The sequence below is a fragment of the Antechinus flavipes genome, chromosome 2 (genome assembly GCF_016432865.1).
Source record: "Antechinus flavipes isolate AdamAnt ecotype Samford, QLD, Australia chromosome 2, AdamAnt_v2, whole genome shotgun sequence".
Taxonomy (NCBI): domain Eukaryota; kingdom Metazoa; phylum Chordata; class Mammalia; order Dasyuromorphia; family Dasyuridae; genus Antechinus; species Antechinus flavipes.
In genome coordinates this window covers 602,490,047-602,512,496 of record NC_067399.1, presented here as the reverse complement: position 1 = coordinate 602,512,496, position 22,450 = coordinate 602,490,047, and the positions used below count along the sequence as shown (strand labels likewise).

Genomic DNA, 22,450 nt, shown 5'->3' with positions numbered 1-22,450 from the left:
GGGGTCACCATGGGAGATAGCGGGATGCCCTTCCTTCCTTCCTTCTGTTCTTACCTTTTTTTCTTTTTTGTCTCTGTCTTGTCTCCCTCCTCTCTCTCTGTCTCTGTCTCTAAATTTTTTTTTGTTTCTTTCTCCGCCTTATCTCTCTGTCTGTTTCTCCATCTCTGCCTCTGTCTTTTTGTTTCTGCCTCTGTTTCTCTCTTTCTCTATTTTCACTCTGCCTTATCTCTCTGTCTCTCTTTGTCTGTCTCTGTCTTTTTGTCTCTCTCTCCTTCCCTTTCCTCTCTCTGCCTTTATCTCTCTCATTCTGTGTCTGTCTCTTTGTCTCTTCTTGTCTCTCTCTCTCTGCCTTTGTGTTATTCTATGTCTGTCTGCCTTTTTGTCTTTCTCTTTGATTTTCCTCTCTCTGATTTTATCTCTCTTTCCTTCTATGTCTGTCTCTCTCCGCCTCTATCGCCGTCTGTCTGCTTCTGTCTCCCTTTCCTTTCTTTCCCTTTCCCTTTATCTTTCTCACTGTCTCTGTCTCCCTTTCCCTTTATCTTTCTCACTGTCTCTGTCTCCCTTTCCCTTTATCTCTCTCACTGTCTCTGTCTCTCTCCGTCTCTGTCTCCCTTTCCCTTTCCTCTCTTTCCCTTTCTCTCTCTCACTCTGTGTCTCTGTCTCTCTCCGTCTCTGTCTCTTTCCCTTTCCTCTCTTTCCTTTTCTCTCTCTCACTCTGTGTCTCTGTCTCTCTCCGTCTCTGTCTCTTTCCCTTTCCTTTCTTTCCCTTTCTCTCTCTCTCACTGTCTCTGTCTCTCTCCGTCTCTGTCTCTTTCCCTTTCCTTTCTTTCCCTTTCTCTCTCTCTCACTGTCTCTGTCTCTCTCCGTCTCTGTCTCTTTCCCTTTCCTCTCTTTCCCTTTCTCTCTCTCACTCTGTGTCTCTGTCTCTCTCCGTCTCTGTCTCTTTCCCTTTCCTCTCTTTCCCTTTCTCTCTCTCACTCTGTGTCTCTGTCTCTCTCCGTCTCTGTCTCTTTCCCTTTCCTCTCTTTCCCTTTCTCTCTCTCTCACTGTCTCTGTCTCTCTCCGTTTCTGTCTCCCTTTCCCTTTCCTCTCTTTCCCTTTCTCTCTCTCACTCTGTGTCTCGGTCTCCCCGTCTCTCTCTCATTCTGTGTCTCTGTCTCTGTCCGTCTCTGTCTCCCTTTCCCTTTCCTCTCTTTCCCTTTCTCTCTCTCACTCTGTGTCTCTGTCTCTCTCCGTCTCTGTCTCTTTCCCTTTCCTCTCTTTCCCTTTCTCTCTCTCATTCTGTGTCTCTGTCTCTCTCCGTCTCTGTCTCTTTCCTTTCCTCTCTTTCCCTTTCTCTCTCTCACTCTGTGTCTCCGTCTCTGTCCGTCTCTGTCTCTTTCCCTTTCCTCTCTTTCCCTTTCTCTCTCTCACTCTGTGTCTCCGTCTCTCTCCGTCTCTGTCTCTTTCCCTTTCTCTCTCTCACTCTGTGTCTCTGTCTCTCTGCCTCTGTCTCCCTTTCCCTTTCCTCTCTTTCCCTTTCTCTCTCTCACTCTGTGTCTCTGTCTCTCTCCGTCTCTGTCTCTTTCCCTTTCCTCTCTTTCCCTTTCTCTCTCTCACTCTGTGTCTCTGTCTCTCTCCGTCTGTCTCTTTCCCTTTCCTCTCTTTCCTTTTCTCTCTCTCACTCTGTGTCTCTGTCTCTCTCCGTCTCTGTCTCTTTCCCTTTCCTCTCTTTCCTTTTCTCTCTCTCGCACTGTCTCTGTCTCTCTCCGTCTCTGTCTCCCTTTCCCTTTCCTCTCTTTCCCTTTCTCTCTCTCATTCTGTGTCTCGGTCTCCCCGTCTCTCTCTCACTCTGTGTCTCGGTCTCCCCGTCTCTCTCTCATTCTGTGTCTCGGTCTCCCCGTCTCTCTCTCACTCTGTGTCTCGGTCTCCCCGTCTCTCTCTCATTCTGTGTCTCGGTCTCCCCATCTCTCTCTCACTCTGTGTCTCGGTCTCCCCGTCTCTCTCTCATTCTGTGTCTCGGTCTCCCCGTCTCTCTCTCACTCTGTGTCTCGGTCTCCCCGTCTCTCTCTCATTCTGTGTCTCCGTCTCCCCGTCTCTCTCTCATTCTGTGTCTCTGTCTCTCTCCGCCTCTGTCTCTTTCCCTTTCCTCTCTTTCCTTTTCTCTCCCTCACTCTGTGTCTCTGTCTCTCTCCGTCTCTGTCTCTTTCCCTTTCCTCTCTTTCCTTTTCTCTCCCTCACTCTGTGTCTCTGTCTCTCTCCGCCTCTGTCTCTTTCCCTTTCCTCTCTTTCCCTTTCTCTCTCTCACTCTGTGTCTCTGTCTCTCTCCGTCTCTCTCTCTTTCCCTTTCCTCTCTTTCCCTTTCTCTCTCTCATTGTCTCTCTCTCACTCTGTGTCTCTGTCTCTTTCCCTTTCCTCTCTTTCCCTTTCTCTCTCTCACTCTGTGTCTCTGTCTCTCTCCGTCTCTGTCTCCCTTTCCCTTTCCTCTCTTTCCCTTTCTCTCTCTCACTCTGTGTCTCTGTCTCTCTCCGTCTCTGTCTCCCTTTCCCTTTCCTCTCTTTCCCTTTCTCTCTCTCACTCTGTGTCTCTGTCTCTCTCCGTCTCTGTCTCTTTCCCTTTCTCTCTTTCCCTTTCTCTCTCTCATTGTCTCTCTCTCACTCTGTGTCTCTGTCTCTTTCCCTTTCCTCTCTTTCCCTTTCTCTCTCTCACTCTGTGTCTCTGTCTCTCTCCGTCTCTGTCTCTTTCCCTTTCCTCTCTTTCCCTTTCTCTCTCTCACTCTGTGTCTCTGTCTCTCTCCGTCTCTGTCTCCCTTTCCCTTTCCTCTCTTTCCCTTTCTCTCTCTCACTCTGTGTCTCTGTCTCTCTCCGTCTCTGTCTCTTTCCCTTTCCTCTCTTTCCTTTTCTCTCTCTCACTCTGTGTCTCGGTCTCTCTCCGTCTCTGTCTCTTTCCCTTTCCTCTCTGCGCCTTTCTCTCTCTCACTCTGTGTCTCGGTCTCCCCGTCTCTCTCTCATTCTGTGTCTCGGTCTCCCCGTCTCTCTCTCACTCTGTGTCTCTGTCTCTTTCCCTTTCCTCTCTTTCCTTTTCTCTCTCTCACTCTGTGTCTCTGTCTCTGTCCGTCTCTGTCTCCCTTTCCCTTTCCTCTCTTTCCCTTTCTCTCTCTCACTCTGTGTCTCTGTCTCTCTCCGTCTCTGTCTCTTTCCCTTTCCTCTCTTTCCCTTTCTCTCTCTCACTCTGTGTCTCTGTCTCTCTCCGTCTCTGTCTCTTTCCCTTTCCTCTCTTTCCTTTTCTCTCTCTCACTCTGTGTCTCGGTCTCTCTCCGTCTCTGTCTCTTTCCCTTTCCTCTCTTTCCCTTTCTCTCTCTCACTCTGTGTCTCGGTCTCCCCGTCTCTCTCTCACTCTGTGTCTCGGTCTCCCCGTCTCTCTCTCACTCTGTGTCTCTGTCTCTTTCCCTTTCCTCTCTTTCCCTTTCTCTCTCTCACTCTGTGTCTCTGTCTCTCTCCGTCTCTGTCCCTTTCCTTTCCTCTCTTTCCCTTTCTCTCTCTCACTCTGTGTCTCTGTCTCTCTCCGTCTCTGTCTCCCTTTCCCTTTCCTCTCTTTCCCTTTCTCTCTCTCACTCTGTGTCTCGGTCTCCCCGTCTCTCTCTCACTCTGTGTCTCGGTCTCCCCGTCTCTCTCTCACTCTGTGTCTCTGTCTCTTTCCCTTTCCTCTCTTTCCCTTTCTCTCTCTCACTCTGTGTCTCTGTCTCTCTCCGTCTCTGTCCCTTTCCCTTTCCTCTCTTTCCCTTTCTCTCTCTCACTCTGTGTCTCTGTCTCTCTCCGTCTCTGTCTCCCTTTCCCTTTCCTCTCTTTCCCTTTCTCTCTCTCACTCTGTGTCTCTGTCTCTCTCCGTCTCTGTCTCCCTTTCCCTTTCCTCTCTTTCCCTTTCTCTCTCTCACTCTGTCTCGGTCTCCCCGTCTCTCTCTCACTCTGTGTCTCGGTCTCCCCGTCTCTCTCTCACTCTGTGTCTCCGTCTCTGTCCGTCTCTGTCTCTCAAGTCTCGCTCCTTTTGCTCATCACACTGTTAGCTCACTTCAATGCTCTCTGACCTCTTGCCCTGGTGTCCCCTCCTTGGCCTTTAGGGACTCCTAGGAAACGGTCTCCAGGTGACAGGCGCCTGGCCATTAGCCAGCTTCCCCGGGGTCAGCCTCTAGTTGGGACATTTTGATGTTAATACGTGTGAAGCCTCCGTAGGCGCGGCCGTTGTTCGCTCTCTCCCACTGGCCTGTCTTACCAGCCACGTGACCCAGCCTTTGCTGCCCCAGCAGGATCGCCTACATTTTTTTCCTGCTCGGGCTAATATGCTATTTCTAAAGGGCTTTGATGCAAACACGCACTCTCTCTGCTCTTGGGATGATCACTCTTATTTCTCACATAATTTATACTTTGTTAGGTGGTACCCAGGACCAACTCTCAGTATTTATTTGTTTGCGAAATGTGTTTCCCCCCGCCTTGCTCTCTCTGTCGTGGAAGCGGGCAGGGCAGAGATCTAAGACGAGGCTCTAATTTGGACCGGCTGCGCATCCTCTCCTAACGGTCCCCTTCAGCTCCCTCCCTCCCCCCCCAATCCCTAATTTTGTGACATTTTTAAAATTCTCTCAAAAGAGCTGGAGGCGTCTGCGGGAGCCCGTCCCAGTGCACCCTCTCCGAGGTTCTGAGAAAGAGTTGGGCTAGCACACGGCAGAACCGAAACAGGGAAGGTCTGGGTTCTAGAGTTAGTGATGGAGAGGAGGGATCTTGGGGATCAAGCGCGGCCCTTCCTTCCATCTCGGCGTGAAGAAACTGAGAGCCCGAGAAGTGCCGACTCGTTCAGAGTTAGGAGAGGTCACATTTCAAGAACAGGGAGAGACCCTAGTGGTCACGGAGTCCATTTTACAGAGAAAGAAACTGACACTTGGGGGATCCTGACACTTGGGGGATCCATTTGACTTCTCCAGACATAGAGGATGGTAAGCCACTGGAACTGGAACTGAAACCTGGATCTCCTGCCTGAAAACCTATTGCTTCCCTCCCCACAACATCAAACCAGCTTTCTCTGATGTCAGTATTATCTCCATTATACTTTGTGTTTCCTCAAATCAATTGATCCACAGGTATTTGTTGAGAAACTGTATATTCTGGGCTCCATGAAATATGCGAAGAAGAATGGGATTATCTGGGAAGATAAGACACATTTTTATTTTTAAAAAAGAGTAAACAATATAATCAGATTTCTTTGTTTTTATATGTTTTCCATCTCCCCAACTAGACTGTTAGCTTCATGAGGGTAGGAATTATGCCTGTCTCCCTTTTTGTCCAGTGTCCCCGTCTAGAACCTTGTATTTAGGAGGTGTTTTTAAACAGATGTTTATTGAATTGAATTTACCAAAATAACATATATATCCTCCAAGGATTTGCTGGAACCAGTTCAGACAAGCTCATGAGAGCTGATTGTTAAATTTTTAGTGTGAGCATTCAAATTTTAGGAATTGCAAATGCTACAAATCAGAGCTTGATTTATTGTTTGTTGATTGTCTGGACTTAAGAAAGTGATAAATTACACGATTACAATACAATTTAAACTTAAGTGTGTGTCCTGTGTATACTCTTCCCCACCCTCCCCTCTGGCCAAAAGCTGGTTGTTAAACACTTACCAGTAGAAGTCTAGTCTGATCTATAAAGTGAGGAAGTTGAAATAGGTTTCCTCAAGGTCTCCCTTAGCTGTAAATATTCCATGATTCTCCTCTTCCTAACTTCACTAACATACCACCATCCTTCTAATTAATTCTTCAGATTTGCGACTTGAGTGTCATCCTCAATATCTCTCGGCATATCCAGTCCATTGCCAAGTCCTGTCATTTCTACTGCTCTCCCTTCTATTTTTCTTCTCACCATGAACCCATCTGCCATCCTGATTCAGGGTCTCATCACCTCATGCCTGGATTGCTACAACTGCCTTCTGCTCCTTCTCTCTACCCCTCAGGTTCCTCCCCTTTTCCATCTGTCCTTTACTCAGCTACCAAAGCGACTTTCCTAAAACATGGGCGTGACCATGTCACTCCCTTACTCAATAACCCCCTGGGGCTCCCTATTACCTCTGGGACTTTTTACTGGGGACCTTGTTTGGTATTTAAAGGCCTTCTTAACATGTTCCTCTTAGCCTTCTCATCCTTCTCTCTCTTCACACTCTCCACTACAGCGACACCATCTTTGGGCATTTTTACTGGCAATCCTCCATGCCTGGAACTTTGTTCCTTCACACTTCCACTTCCTCGATTCCTTGCTTTTTCCAAATTTAGCTCAAATCCCACGTTCTATTACAAAATGAAGAGGGGACCTCGAAACTCTAAAAATCCTTAAAGGAGAAAATCTCACATAACAAGGATGAAACTTGTTTGTCCCTTGGGAGCAGGGTCCCTCACTGAGGCAGAGTTGAAGGAGATTTTCTCCTTTAAGGATTTTTAGAGTTTTAGTGTCCCCTCTTCACAAAAGGCTTTTCCTCAGATTTCTTATCCCTCTTTGCCCCTCCCCTCTACTTTCCTCCATTTCTTAGCTAAAGATTACTTCCCATCTGCATCTTGTGCATCTTTGGATATACTTAGTTGCCATTTGTCTTTCCCATTAGAACGTGAATTCTTTGAAAGCAGGAACAGCATTTTTGCCTTGCATTCCTTGTTGACTTCCTTACTGATTCTTGATAGTCACAAGTGGCAGAGATGGGTGGCCCAGGTGGGAGGGTAGAGGAACAGACTATCACTGTGAGCTGGGGTAGTCCTGGAAGGCTCCAGTGAAGAGATCGACCTTAAAGGATGGTAGGAGATGATAATAGCTGGCATTTATCTGTCTCTTTCTATAATCCCTTATTATCAGCGCACTCCTGGAATTTAAGTACTAAAGGCATTATTATCTCCATTTTACAGATGAAGGGATGGAGTCTCAGGCACATTGTGACATGCTCAGAGTCACATAGCTGGGAAGTATAAGAGATGAGATTTGAATCCAATTCTAGGTCCAGCAGCATTCTTTTTACTCTCTCATTTTGCCTCAAGAGAGAGGCTATGCTAAGAACTCAAATAGAAATTTATATGCAATGTGCGTCAAGCCATATGATTTTTGAGGGTTTGATGTGGTTAAAAGCTTCTGAAGAAAGTACATTTCTTTTATAAGAATCAGGAAAACTGGATTGCGTTTCCACGCGTGGGTTCGCCCTTCACTAATTTTCTGTGTAACCTATTTCTCATTTTTTTTTCACTATAAAATGGGCTTAGAACATACTTGTTTTTGGATTTAGTTCAAAGCTTCCTAATCTGTGTGTTGCAACCTCATAGGGATCATGTAGCTGAATGTAGGGGTTATGGATTCATGATTTATTATCAGTAAGTGTTTGATTTGTATGCTTATTTTATATACCTATATAAATGAGATCACATAAAAATTTCTTGGGTGAAAAGTGGTCATGAATGGAAAGTTTAAGAAGCCCTGGTTTAGATAATAATCACCAGTCTCCTACCATACCAGAAAGCTTGAAGGCTGTGAGATACACAGAAAGCTTCATAAATCCCAAATTTCATTGTCAAATTCTTAGTTTATAAGGACATTATACAGTTTAGTTTTGCAAGATTTCATGGGATGAAGATGTTATAAACATTTGCAAATTGCCACTTCCTTAAAATGCATAGTGCCTTTGATCTCTACATCCTTATATACTTGAACTCACACGTGTACATCTGTAAATCTGGGGAAACCCAATAGTTGATGGTAAGAGACCTCTAGGATAGACCTCAATGCCAGGAAGGGTGGGAGACAGGGTAGCTACATTCCTTAGACCTTAAGACACAAAGTCTTTGGTGAAATGGGGGCAGAAAGAAGGAGATGACCAACACCCTGAAATATCAGTTGTCCTGGGAAATAACTTTCATGAGACCACTTCTGGGGAGGCTAGTACCCAAGGAAGGAAGAGGGTGGAAATATCAGTGAACTTTTTGGGTATCTGGTCACTGTTAGGGGGATGGAAAGGAAGAGAAAAAGTAGCTGAGTTTCCTATTTTAATTATTTATTATTACTAAATGCTAAACTAAGTATTTTCTATCTGCTAGAATATCAGAGTATAATCAGCACCCTCTAAATTTTGGCACACTGTGACAAAGCTTTAACTATTCCACCTTAATTGTAGCTCTGTTCATATGCCAGTTAGTTGAGATGATGATTGTGAAATTACTAGTTGAATCTAATAAGGAGTGATGGGACTTTTTATACGTCAGAGACGTTTCTCACTTTTTCTTCCCCCAGTGGAGCACAAATTTTGTGCTTTGTCCTTATTTTCACTGATAAACAGCCATTATTTTTTACACAGGATAAATATGGTATTATTCTAGAATGGTATTCTAGAGGCATGGTATTGCCCCTTTAAAAAATATTATCAGCTTTTTCTGTTGAGATGTGAATTTTTAACTACTCTTTAATCCATTTGCTTTCCAGAATCCTTTCCCTTTATCATTTCTCTCAAGGTCAGTGTTACTCTTCAGTCAGGAGTATTGTCAGTGACAGGGTCCTGATTATGATCATCCTTGGGATCACTTTGTAAGTATTACACCTGGCACCGTGATCCCTCAAGGACAATGATCTAGTAGTTCTTCACAGACTGAGGAGAGAGATTTTGAGTGTTGCTCCTACACTTGGCTCTTTCCATGGAAATTCTGAGTCTTTTGATACCACCAGGCAGCCTGGCCAACCTTCCAACATCTCATTCCCCGCAGCATCCTTACCTTACGCCAGCTACTATTTTTGCCTTGCTTTCTCACCAATTTCATGTGGATCTGAGCTGGTTGAGGCTGCCCAAAGGGAGGAGAGCATGGTACTGTGGTTAGGATCTGATGGAATGTGTGTTCAGTCTTTTCTAAGCTCAGTCTCAGAAGTCATTCTTGAAAAGAGGAAACTGTCTTTAAACAGGAATTATGTGAAGTGCAAAATCCTCCAAAATTCTAGAAACCCCCCACCCCAAGTCCAAATTCCAAAGATCTTAAAAATACCTGTCTCATCTAGTCCTGCAGAAACTTTCTTTAAGAGAGCTAAAAATAGCTACACAGACTTTGGGTACAGCTTTGGTTGTTTGTTTTTAACCTTTTCTGTCCAAATCTGGCCCCAAATTCCAGACTTCCCTTGCCCCTTTGCAGGAGTCTAAATGTGCCAGCCAGACTTCAGGAAGCCTGGTATGATCCCACTTCCTCTCTCTGCTCCAGATTTCCAGCAGACTCTCCTTTGGAAACTTAGACTCCTCTGTCCTTTTCTTGGCCTAGCTAAATCCTGCCAATAGAGGTCCAGCATATGTCCCACCTTCTCCACAAAGCCTCCTTTGAGTGTGTAAATCCACAATCTCTGGGTGTCTGGAGCACTGATTGTCCTTATCATCTGTTTGGCCCTTAGCATATACTTGTGTTGTTTTGTATTGACAAATTTCACTATTTATACTTCACACTTCTTTATGTTCCTCCATAGGATTATGTAATTTATTAGTTATTCAATAGTCATATTTGTCCATCGATCATTTAATTCGTTTTGCTGCTGTATCCCTTGGCTCATGACCACAGTTCTGGGTTCCCACACACAGGGTGCTGTCTTGGGGAATTCTGGTCCATTTCTTTTCCTCAGGGAACATTTGAATTTGGCTTCCTTTGTCCTGATTCAGGATTCTCCTTGGGAATATTAGAATTTGGCTTGCCTGAAAGGGCATTTAGCTCCCATGGAAATACCAAGTTACCAAGACATAGAATCAATCAAGAAACATTTATTAAATATCTTTTATGTGCCAGACACATAGAACAAATTTATTGGACAGAACAAAGAATGCAGAAAAGATGCACGTTGGAACCCATATAAAGTCAAGAATAGACAACAATCTTTTCTAGTGAAACCCACCTTCCCTATCCTTTCAGTTTCTACAGCTATCCTGGGATTAACACTCTCATCCCTCCCCTGCCCCTCTTCTGCCATCATTAATTTTGGAAAAGAATTTGGAGCCATTAGAATCAAATAATCCTTCTGAGGCTGTTTTCCTACCAAACCTACCCAAGCTGATAGTAAGGTCCCCTCAAGTAGGGGAAGAACCTTAGGAAGCTAGAGAGTCAAGCTCTCTTCCCCAGACCTGCACAGCTCCCTTGAGTGATTCATACATAATACCCATGAAGGCAGCATCTGGGTTTGTTTCTTCACATCATGGTTCACTGCTTCTTGGGTTGGTCTGTGGTATTCTCTTCTTTTCTAAAATATAATGGTTCTCTGGGAGCAGGTTTCTTGGGGAGGTTTTCTGGAGGCAGCCTTAGTTTCAGTTCAGAGTAATAATCACCTCAAATACAGCCAGCTGTTGAAGTAGTTCTTTATTGTCTCTTCCAAAACAGCCCAGTAAGCTTTCCTTGGTTCTGGCAGCTCTTGCTGCTGGTCCTTTGCCTCTGCTTCTGCCAGCTTCAGCCTCTCCTCTTCCAACTCAGGGGATACTTTTGCATCTTCTTGGGGGCATCTTCTGCAGGCACTAAAAGTAATTACAAAGATGCATGCTCTTACTGCACAAAATATTGTCAGGATTGCTGGTTCCCTCCTGGAAGGAAATGTGGGAAAGTGGAATTATTTACTTATTTTAATTTGCTCTATTGCAACTGCTTACAGCTAAGAGGAGCATCAGGATAAAAGAGGAGGAATAGGTCAACAGTCATAGAACTATTGATTCTGTTACTTATCAGCTATAGGACATGGAGAAAGAACTCCCCCTCCTCTTTGTGGGCCTTAGATTTTTAAAATCTAGAAAATGAGGTTTTTAACTTGGGTTCCATGAACTTAGTTTTTTAAATTATACAATTTAAACATACATACATGTATATGTATATATGTGTATGTATGTGTATTTAAATATTATATATATACACACACACATATATATATATATACATTATACCTGTGTGCATACACACATACACACATACATATAGCACGGCAGTACAGTAGATAAAATGCCAGAATGCTGGGTATGGAGTCAGGAAGAACTGAGTTTAAATCCAGCTTCTGATTCTTATTAACTGTGTTACCTTGGTCTAGTCATTTAATCCTGTCTGCCTCAGTTTATTCATTATAAAATGAGCTGGAGAAGAAAATGGCAAACCACTCTAGTATCTTTGCCAAGAAAACCCCAAATGGGATTATCAAGAGTTAGATACTACTGAAATGACTTGAAAAATGTGTGTGTATATATGTCTCTATATTTATGTGTATATATGTGTGAGTGTATATACATGTATATGTGTGTGCACAATATTTCAATATACCAAAGGCAACTAGATGGCACGTGAAGTGCCAAGTAGAGAAGTGGGCTTGGAATCAGGAAGATTCTTCTTTATGAGTTCAAATATGGTTTACATATTTAGTAGCTGTGTGATCTCGTGCGAGTTTTCTTTTTTCTAAAATGAGCTGGAGAAAGAAAAAGGCAAATGTAATATATTCTAGTGTCTTTGCTAAAAAAAAAAAAACACTCAAAAGGGGGTCATGAAGAGTCATACATGACTGAAATGACAGAATAAGAACAAAATTTCAACATAATTGGTTTGTATTATATTTTCCAATTTCCTATAGAGTATAAAATCATATGTATTTTATTTTTAAATAATATTTTGTGAAAAGGCACATGTAATGCTCCACACTGCTAAAGGGATCCATGACACAAAAACGTTCAGAAATCCTGAAATAGACCCTTCCTAGTACCCTTGCTTCTGGAAAGGGTTGGTTAATTGATGATGCATTAATTCACCTGTAATTCCCCTCACCAAAATATATTCTGTTGTTTATATACGTTCTGTTTTCGTTTATTAGAATGTGAATTTCTTGAGCGCAGAAACTGTTTCACTTTTGCTTCTAATGCTTAATAGTGCCTGGGACACAGAAAGCACTTATTAATTGCTTTCCCATTTGTTCTAGCTCTCTATATCTTATGATCCTAATCCTTCCTCCGTCTTGACAATATGGATTATAGTTAAATTGTTTCTCCTTCACTGTGAAGAAGTTGATTTCATAACTACCTAAAGAGTTCCTTTCCTCATTGAGGAAAATCCTGTAATCATTATGGTAAAGATTTGATGGGGAAGAAGCAGCAATTAGTAGCTCCATGGTTGGTTAATTATTCCTGATAACTAGGTGCTAATCTCAATTGTTTCTTTGTTGTTAAGGAACTACAGATATCCTCTAAATGTTAGCATTTTAGGACAAAGTACTGGTCATCTCCTCCCAGTTGTGGCTTTTCTCAGGACAATTCATCTACCATTTTCTCCCTTGTATATGAAGTAGATATGCTGATTTTATAGATGAAGGATAAGTTTGAGGGGATGTGTGTGAACAATGTAAGTTCAAGTGATCTGTCTAAAGGCAGAAAAATGATACAAATCAGAAAATGGAGCAGGAGACTGGGGATTCTGTTTTCTGTTGAAGTTGTTTCTAACATATAGATTAATTTAGTAGCACAGGTTGGAGCCTATAAGGAATGCAATCAAGACTAAGAAAAAGTAACAATGTGAATTCGAATTTCAGTACAAATCAAATTCAAATACATTGTGAATAGATGCGGTTCCATTGTTTTTTTCATGCTGTTTCTGCTGGTATTATTAGGAAATGGGTGAACAGTGGGTATAAGCAGCTTATGTGAATGACCAAAGAGGCTCTTGATATCTAAGCAAGGCTAATCTAGCTAGCCATTTCCAAAAAATAGGGCTTGCTTTGTGAAGAAAGTGCATTTTTATACAGAGGGAAAAATACAGGTAAGAATAATTAAATCAATTAAAGTTACAATAACTACAATTTGGACTCAGCTGTTTTTCATTGTTCTTGTGTTACGGTTCTGTGTTTTCCTAACACAATTGGGGAATTATCCACACCTGTTAAATCTCTCCAACTACCACTGGGCTGAGGGTGGAGAAGCAAGCTTGCTATGGATATGGAAAAGAGTTGGCAGCTGTAGGTGGTCCCTGAGCCACAGAAGGAATTAAAAAGTCTTCTGTTTTGTTTTTCTAGGCATGGCACTGAAGACAGGGCTTCTGGAGGAGACCTCATACGAGCTTGGTAAATTGGTTTCCAAAATCAATAGGCTGCGAAAATTCTATCTGGCCTGCAGAATTTGCTTCAAGCCCCCTCACATTCATCAATGCCATCCCTGCTTAGGCACTCTCCCTCTTTTTTTGGCTTCCATAGCACTTGGCAAAAAGTCTGTGGGCATTTGATTCTGGCAGGTTGAATCAGAGACCTCCTGCAAATATAGGGCCCCAACAAAAGTAAGCCACAAGGAAAGGCTGAGTGGCCTTATTTTTGGGGGGACCATGGCCTGCAGGCCATGTTGCCACGGTTTCATTAAATGACTAAGACCCTTCTTGTCACTCTGTGGGTATGGCCCGTTGGCCTTTGTATACTTACTCTATAAGCTTGTGTTTTAGAAGAAAGCTTCTAAAGGTCTTTTCTTCCAAGAAATTTTTTTATCTAAGTCAAGCCAACCCTGGACATATAATCAAATGAAACATTTACTGATAATAAATAATAAATAGAGAGCTTTATTTTAAAACCATTCTTTGTCAAACATTTTTGCCATTTATTAAAGATTTTTATTATTTATGTATTTATTATAGATCATTTTATTAAAGATAAATTGTTATTGATAAAAGCAAATTTGCATATTAATGAGATGGATGTGGTTGTTTATTTTTACATAAAGTATTCTCAACTTAATGGAATATTTGATATCATTGCCATATTTTTCTTCCCCTCCCTCCTTCCCCCCTTCCCCCCCACCCCCCACCTCATGATGGCCTACAGTTTAAGAAGCTTTAGTTTAGATTGTCTCCTTAAGCCTCTATCTGAATAGACTGGTGATTTCATCCATGTGAGGGATTCCTAGTGAGAAAATTCTATCAGTAGAGATTGTCAATTGTCTTGGGACTTAAAAATTTCAGGAAGCTTTTTTAGGAGTACTCAGAGTTTAAATGATGTGCCTGGGGGTCACACAGACAATATGTGTCAAAGGCAGTTTCCCTGACACTCAGAGGATGTTCTTACTCATTCTACATATCACACCGAGCTCAGATAAGAAATCAAGAGACAAATAGCTCACATGCACCACACTCAAAAGTGTTACTAAGATAGCAAGATTGCATCTGTTATTTCCTTAGGGTCTGTCAGATCTGAACAACTTCATAGAACTAGAAGTACAGTAGTCCTTAAAGAATCCAAGGAGTTGGAATTATTAGTCCCCTACCCAGTCATTAATTAGCCCTCACTCCTACAGGACTGTAATTGAAGGACATTGCATTTATTTTTAGTGTCAAGCAATGACTTGATTACATTTTACTGGATTGATCTTTTCCTCTTCTTCTCTCTTTTTATTTTTCATTCATTGTTATAAGGGAGGAAGCTGTGGAGGAAAGAAGGGGGACATATATTCAGAAATGAGGGTGATGTAAAAAGAAAAGATATGAATGCTTTTTGAAAGCTCTGAGACAATTACTTAATATCTAAATGGATCTGTAATCTCATAAATTCAGGAATTCCCTTCATGGCACAGATTGCAACTCATCTATGCCTGCTCATCCTAGGCAGCTCTCATTTGCATCCCCCCAAAGTCCACTCCAGGGTGGGGTTCCCAAAATGCTGGAGGCTTTTCTTGCTTTCTCCTACATTGCTAGGGTATCTGTGGAGGATGCTGGCAGTCCACTGCCATCTCTTCAACTTGCCAGAGGACTAACTCATCTTCTCTTCCTACCCTTCAAGTTCTTGACATCCTTTTCTCCAGTTTTTCTCCAGAATTCTCCACAGTCTGCTGATACCCATCATGTACCTTGATATAAAAAGGGAAGTTTAAAATTTTAAAGATGTAAATATTTAAGCAAAACAATTCTCCAGTCTCTCATCCTACAGTTGCAGGTCAGTCTTATGGTACCTGGATGCTATACTTTCTGCTGTCTTTGATTTTTTGACTTTATTTCAGTCCTCTTGCTGACTTCCTCATTGCCTTCTACTCACGGCTTGTGCCTCCAATTTGCTTTATTTTAGTTACATTTGTCAGCTTTAATTAAATCTATCCTACCTATTTTTTCCTACATTTACCATACTTGGTTCTGGTGTTTTTTCTCTATGTCTAACTAATCAAAGGGGCATAAAGTGAGCTCCTTAGTGAGTCCTAGTCAGGCCCTTTCCGTCTTCTACTGGCATCAATACAATCTGCAAATCCTTAGCTTCTCTGCTTGGTTCCTGCTAACCCTATATATCTCCTTAGGATCATTCTTCCAGGCTGAGCTTAAATGTTAGCTTCTCCATTAAGACTTATCTTCTGCTTTCTGCCAGCTGGAAATGACTTCACTATTTTCTAAAATCCTATAAAATTGGGGCAGGTGGGTGGTGCAGTGGATAGAGTACCAGCCCTGAAGTCAGGAGGACCTGAGTTCAAATTTGATGCAGACCCTTAACACTTTCTAGCAGGTCACTTAACCCCAATTGCCTCAGCCAAAAAAAAAATCCTACAAAATTAATGATCTCTATCATTTTTATTATGTAATAATAGAGATAATATTTATTTTTATTTATTCCTAATTTTTATTTATTTTAATATTGCTTATAAATATTCATATACAAAATATAAATAAACATATTTATTTGTGTATTACATTGCCTTGTATTTGGGATCATGAGTATACTAATCAGGTTCTGCCAATCTGCCTGCCTGCCTGTCACTCCTACTAACTCAGGCAGTTGCTTAGCGGAGAAGACTCTTAAGAGAGGCTATTCTCAGGAGTGTGACATCTCCTGAGTCCCTGACATGATGCAGTGAAATGGGAATCAGGGAATTTAGAATTTTAGATTTAGAATCAGAGAACCTGATGTCCAGATCTACCTATTCCACACCAAGAATGATCTAAATGGAGGGACTTTAGAGGCACAGTAATTGTTGGTGATGATGGCTTAGGAAGGCACTGAAAGTGATAATGGGAACCAAAGAATTTGCCAACTCTTGCTCCTAGCTCTGTGTGCCAGGGAATGTGAGAAGAGGAGCAATCAGCATTAAAAAAAGTCCCAAGAGGTGTAGTCATCAGGAGGAAGCTGAGCTCTATCTAGCATCAGGAGGTAGAAAGAATGTGCAAGGGAGAAATCTAAAGAATTAAGGGAGAGAGGGTAGTCAACAAGCAGTGAAGAATTTTTAGAGCATAGTTGACTTCTTTTCACTATGAGGTGTCTGAGAGAATAATATATTAGGAAGGACTAATTTTGAGCTGCATAGGGACAAAGGTTGGATCAGGTTATCTGGAGAAAGGAGTTTTCATCTAAACATTCTGAATCATAAAGATTAATAAAGTTTGAAGAGAAGGATTTTGCTAAACATCATGCATCAGGAGTGCCAAGTAGAGTAGAACCTCCTCAAATGACTATAGGACATGAAGAGGGGAGGTAGATTTTGTTTTGCAGGAAACATATGAGCTCTTATCATCAACCATAAACATTCCCTGAAGACTGACTTTTATAGGGCACCATGTTCTGTGCTCAGGAACCCAAGAAAGAGTTACCAGACACAATTCCTGCGACTTTACAGCAGGGGTTGAGCTGGACAGAAGCACTCTGTCCATGTATTTAGCTTTTGCCACCAATCCCCCTGTTGCTTTTACTCTGTTCTAGGACATCTTGTATGGTATAATTTCCCTGGGCCAGGCAGTGGGAAGGGGGTACTCTGATCTTTTTTTTAAAATAACTTTTTATTTACAAGTTATATGCCCGGGTAATTTTGCAGCATTGACAATTGCCAAATCTTTTGTTTCAGCTTTTCCCCTCCTTCCCCCACCCCCTCCCCTAGAGCAGGATGACCAATACATGTTAAATATGTTAAAGTATAAATTAAATACAAAATAAGTATACATGTCCAAACTTATTTTTCTGAACAAAAAGAATCGGACTCTGAAATATTGTACAGTTAGCCTGTGAAGGAAATAAAAAATTCAGGAGGGTAAAAATATAGGGTTTGGGAATTCTATGTTGTTGGAATCTTTACAAACTGCTAACTCATTAGAGTTGATAGATTATTGATCTGATCTTACAAGAAGATGTTTTGGGCCAGAACCGGAAACAAGGTACTAAGTAGAACTAATTGATACAATGCTTGTGTTCACACCTTTACTCATTGGAGTTCACACATTTGGGAGATTTCAGGGTTTAGTATGAGATATCTGAATTCACACCTCCCTTGAAGCTCTTAGGGCCAGAGAGCACTATGGGAGAAAAACCATAATTCCATTCTCTCAGAAGAGTCATATATAAGCCAGTGAAGAGTGATTCATTCCCAGAATATTTTCCACTTGGCTGGCTGGTGGCGGAAGAAGAGTTTTCAGAGGAAGAAGCTACGAGTGGAGAGTTCAGTGAAGATTGAGAAGGTTCTCTCAGAAGCAAGACAGATTCAACTTGGTACTGGCTCTGGAGGTTGAAGAAAGCAGAGGCAGAGGCTGAAGGACAAAACCTTTGGATTTGGAGACATTCAGAGGGAGCTCTTGGAACCAAGCAGAGAGAGAGAGACCTCAACTAACCGGGCTACTTTGGAAAGAGAAAATAAATGTTTGCATTTTTACCAGCTGGCTGCATTTGGGGTGATTATTGATCTGAACTGATACTAAGGCTGCCTCCAAGAAAACCTCCCCCGAGAAACCTGCACCTCTCCCCCAGAGAGAACCTTCTTATATTATTATTTATAAAGAAGAACAAGAATTCCAACATTTTATTAAGAAAAACAATGAAGCTGATGATAGCATACATATATACCTACATGTCCCAGCATATATATATACACTTGTATAAATTTGTATACACTATTTTAACAATGTAAATATTCTAACATATTTACTTTCAGATAATGAAAATTCATCCATATAATGTAATAGCATAACTTTTGGAAATGCTTTTCTTACTGGAGCAAGAGCAGCAGCAACATACATTTGGCATATAGTAGGGCTATTTTTCATTCCCTGTGGCAAAACTGTCCATATCTTTTGTAAGGCTCAGCTAAATTAACACTGGGCACAGAAAAGGCAAATCTTTTCACTATGTAGTGGTTCATAGTCATCTCCCAGAGTTCTTTCACTGGGTGTAGCTGGTTCAGTTCATTACTGCTCTATTGGAATTGATTTGGTTCATCTCATTGTTGAAGATGTTGAAGATTGTTCCACATCCATCAGAATTGATCATCATGTAGTATTGTTGTTGAAGTATATAATGATCTCCTGGTCCTGCTCATTTCACTCAGCATCTCCAGGCCTTTCTGAAATCATCCTGCTGGTCATTCCTTACAGAGCAATAATATTCCATAACATTCATATACCACAATTTATTCAGCCATTCTCCAATTGATGGACATCCTTTCATTTTCCAGCTTCTAGCCACTACAAACAGGGCCGCCACAAACATTCTTGTACATACAGGTCCCTTTCCTTTCTTTAGTATCTCTTTGGGGTATAAGCCCAGTAGTAGCACTGCTGGATCAAAGGATATGCACAGTTTGATAACTTTTTGAGCATAGTTCCAAATTGCTCTCCAGAATGGCTGGATGTGTTCACAATTCCACCAACAACGTATCAGTGTCCCTGTTTTCCCATATCCCCTCCAACATTCCACATTATCTTTCCCTGTCATTCTAGCCAGTCTGACAGGTGTGTAGTGGTATCTCAGAGTTGTCTTAGTTTGCATTTCTCTGATTAATAATGACTTGGAGCATCTTTTCATATGGCTAGAAATAGTTTCAATTTCTTGGTCTGAGAATTGTCTGTTCATATCCTTTGATCATTTATCAATTGGAGAATGGCTTGATTTCTTATAAATTAGAGTCAATTCTCTATATAGTTTGGAAATGAGGCCTTTATAAGAACCTTTGTAAAAATGTTTTTCCAGTTTATTGCTTCCCTTCTAATCTTATCTGCATTAGTTTTGTTTGTACAAAAACTTTTCAATTGGATATAATCAAAATTTTCTATTTTGTGATCAGTAATGATTTCTAGTTCTTCTTTGGTCAGATATTTCTTCTTCTTCTACAGGTCTGAGAGGTAAACTATCCTGTGTTCCTCAATTTATTTGTAATCTCATTCTTTATGCCTAGGTCATGAACCCATTTTGACCTTATCTTGGTATATGGTGTTAAGTGTGGGTCAATGCCTAGTTTCTGCCATACTAGTTTCCAATTTTCCCAGCAATTTTTGTCAAACAGGTACTCTGATCTTGTGGGAAGACTACCCTGAGGAAGGGAGTTGATAGCCACAGACTGTGGGATGGATCCAGGATTGAGTCCCACCAAGGTAGAGGAAGTATCCCTTGAATTTTCTTCTCCCTAAATGTCAGCAACTGGGACACAGGCCAATCTGAGAATCTCCTTGTTGTGATGTGTCTACTCCAGTCATCTTCCTGGTCTCTCCCAAATCCCGCCCCCCATCCTAGTCTCTATACCTGGGTCCCCAGGCTTGCATCTCTTTTTTTGCCTGGAACCAGACCTTCATGCCACTTCCTGGCTAGGTCTCTAAAACCTTTTACTATGATGTTTTCCTCCAATAGACTAGACCTCAAAGTTTGGGAAGAGGAAGCAGAAAGGAAGTTTGAGGGTAGGTTGATAAAGATAGGACTGAATTATCAGGTGCCAAGTCTAGTGATTTGCCACATTTAGCTTTCAGTATGGGATGCATTGATTATTCAGGAAATTCTGATTGAGTCATCTATTCACATATTTGATAACAAAATGCAAAGTCTTTCTAATTTAAAAAAATCTCTTTATATTGGTTTCTAAAATATTAATAAGAATATCAAGATCTTATTAATTTTTTAGAAATCATAAAATATACTCGATTAGTGTATTTTAGCTGCTTTTCAGAATCACAAATAATTAAGCAAGGACTTTCAAATTCAATTAATCTGACTTTAGATGAAGTTAAGCATAATCATAATTTAATTAAATGCATCATCCAAAATCAGTCAATCATCAGAGCAGTAGCTACTTATGTTCAGGGCATGGTGGGATATATACCAAATTATAAAATATGCCTGCCTTCAAAAAGAAACGTAATGCAGATCTATAGCTAAAATGGAGAAATAAAAGGATAGTTACTAGACAATCATTGATGAATGTTAAACAAATGATATCCATAATGGCTGACACAGGACTTTAGAGTTTAGAGCAATGGAATTCACTTCAACTTTTATCCAGTGCCCACTATGCCCAAAGCACTGTGGTAGGTGCTGGGAACACAAAGATGAAAGATAACATAATTCTGTTTTTCAGGTCAAAGGCAGAAGAGAAATGATATCTTGTGGTCATTCAAGTGGGAGAATGTTTTAAAATCCATTTTAAACCATAAGTTATTATAGATCAGCTATCATTATTTTAGGAGCTATTATCACATCCACAGATAATTATAATACAAAGGAAGGTGTGGAAGGGGCAATAGAAAGATATAAAGAATGTGTTTTAGGAAAATGTGAGCATAAAAGGAATACTTTGAGCTGAGTTCAAATCCAGCCTCAGACACTTAACTGTGTGATCCGGGGCAAGTCACTTAACCCCAATTGCCTCAGCAAAAAAAAAAAAAAAAAAAAAAAGGCAGATTCAGACCAAATGATCAAACTCCTTAAAATATGTAAACAAGTTAAAGATTGTATTAAGGAGTCAGTAGGGAGCCATTCATACTATTTTACCAAACCAAGTACCTAGTTTTTGAAAGATTCCTACCTCTAATACTAATACTGTGAATAATATACAATTTGTGCCTTTAATCTTGCCTTGAATCCATAGCTGTTTGGATGATGCTCTTTAAGCAGTAAGAATTCTCTGCAATTGAAACTGTATTTTTTCAAATCTAAAATTGCCTTTCATGGAAATCAAATCAAATAAAAAAAATTCATATCAGCAAATGTGCTGGGGTGGAGGGGCAGGACATTGCTTCTAAGACTTCCTCTCTGTGGTCATTCTTGTGTCTTGGGGCACTGATTGTTCCCATACAAAGGAGCAGTGATAAGCTGTTTGTTTCCAGCCTTCTCTTTGAATGGCAGCCTCCTCACTGATGCTCCATGGGGTGAGGTACCAGATGACTCGATGTTGCTGGAGTAAACAAACCCCAACAATAGGGGCTGAAGGCCAGGGCAAGTACATTTGTACCAGGGCTGGCTGTACCTGAAACAACAAAGGGATGATTGATGGCACATTGTGGCATAGTCTAAGAATGATGGTTGGCAAAGATAAGCTGGACTTGGCTAGTGCCTGCTGGTCCTCAGCAAAAGGGGAAGAACCAAGCAAGTTAGTAACTATAAAAACAAGTTCATTTGGCAGTCAATTATCTTTTCTTTTATTCTTTCTTTTACCTCCCTAACTCCCTTTCTCCCTCCCTTCCTTTCTTCTTTCTATTCTTCTTCCTTTCCTCCCACTTTTTTACTCTCCCTTTCTCTTTTTTTTCTTTTTCCCTTCCTTTCCCCCTTCCCCCTCTTCTCTCCTCACATCTCTCCTCTCCTTTCCTCTTCTCCATTTTGCAACTGAAACTCTTAAGTTATTTCTCAAGATCACACACTTATAGTAAGGGTCAGAGCTAAGCATTTAATCGGGAACACAGGACCTCGTGATGCCCAGTGCTGAATTTTCTCCACCACCTACTGCTCCTTTCAGGTTTGCTTCATTCTCTCTGAAAATGAGACTTGGACTCCTTGAGGGCTTTTCCAACTCTGTGCTTCTCTATTGCACTAGAGTGTTATAATTTTCAGTGTGACACAGTGGATAGAGTGGTGAACTTGGAATTAGGAAGACCTGAATTCAAATCCAGCCTGACATTTACTAACAGACCCTGACCAAATCATTTAACTGCTGTCTGTCTCAGTTTCCCCTTTTGTAAAATGGGAATAATAACAACACTGACCACCCCGGATCAAATGAAACAATAATTACAATGTGCTTAGCGCAGTGGCTGGCACCTATTGTTATTGAGTTTTTTCAGACTCTTGTGACCCCATTGGGTGTTTTCTGGCAAAGATACTGGAGTGGTTTGCTATTTCCTTCTCCTGCTCCAGATATGGAAATTGAGACAGATAAGTATTTTTTTACTCAGGGTCACACAGCTCATAAGTTTGAGGTCAAATTTGAACTACTTAGGTCTCCCTAACTTCAGTCCCAGTATTCTATCTACTGTGCCCCCAAGTTACCCCATGCTTCCTGGAACATAATAGGCATTACATAAATATTAGCCACTGTGACTATTAGCTGCAAGATCAATTATTATCAGCTATATTATTGTTATTTCTCCTACTGTGCTTTTTAGCATGGCTTTATCAGGGCAATTACCATGTCCCCACATCTCCCATTTCAGTAACCTTTTCTTTTCATAACTTGGGGTTCAAATTCCTAATTCAGGTTCTTCACCTGAAGTTAATTGATGTTTTAAAAA

At 41.2% G+C, this 22,450-nt stretch overlaps 1 long non-coding RNA gene across 2 annotated transcripts in view; it reads left to right on the top strand.

The window, feature by feature from the left end:
• The window catches only part of LOC127551655 (uncharacterized), a 102,763-nt gene that overhangs the window by 54,467 nt on the left and 25,846 nt on the right, over positions 1–22,450 (top strand). Inside the window, exon 3 of one of the 2 annotated variants that reach the window (XR_007951147.1) lies at positions 13,038–13,085. This is a non-coding gene — a long non-coding RNA (uncharacterized LOC127551655). Of the gene's footprint in view, positions 1–13,037; positions 13,629–22,450 lie in introns of those variants that run through there. The other variant, XR_007951146.1, reaches the window with a different exon arrangement.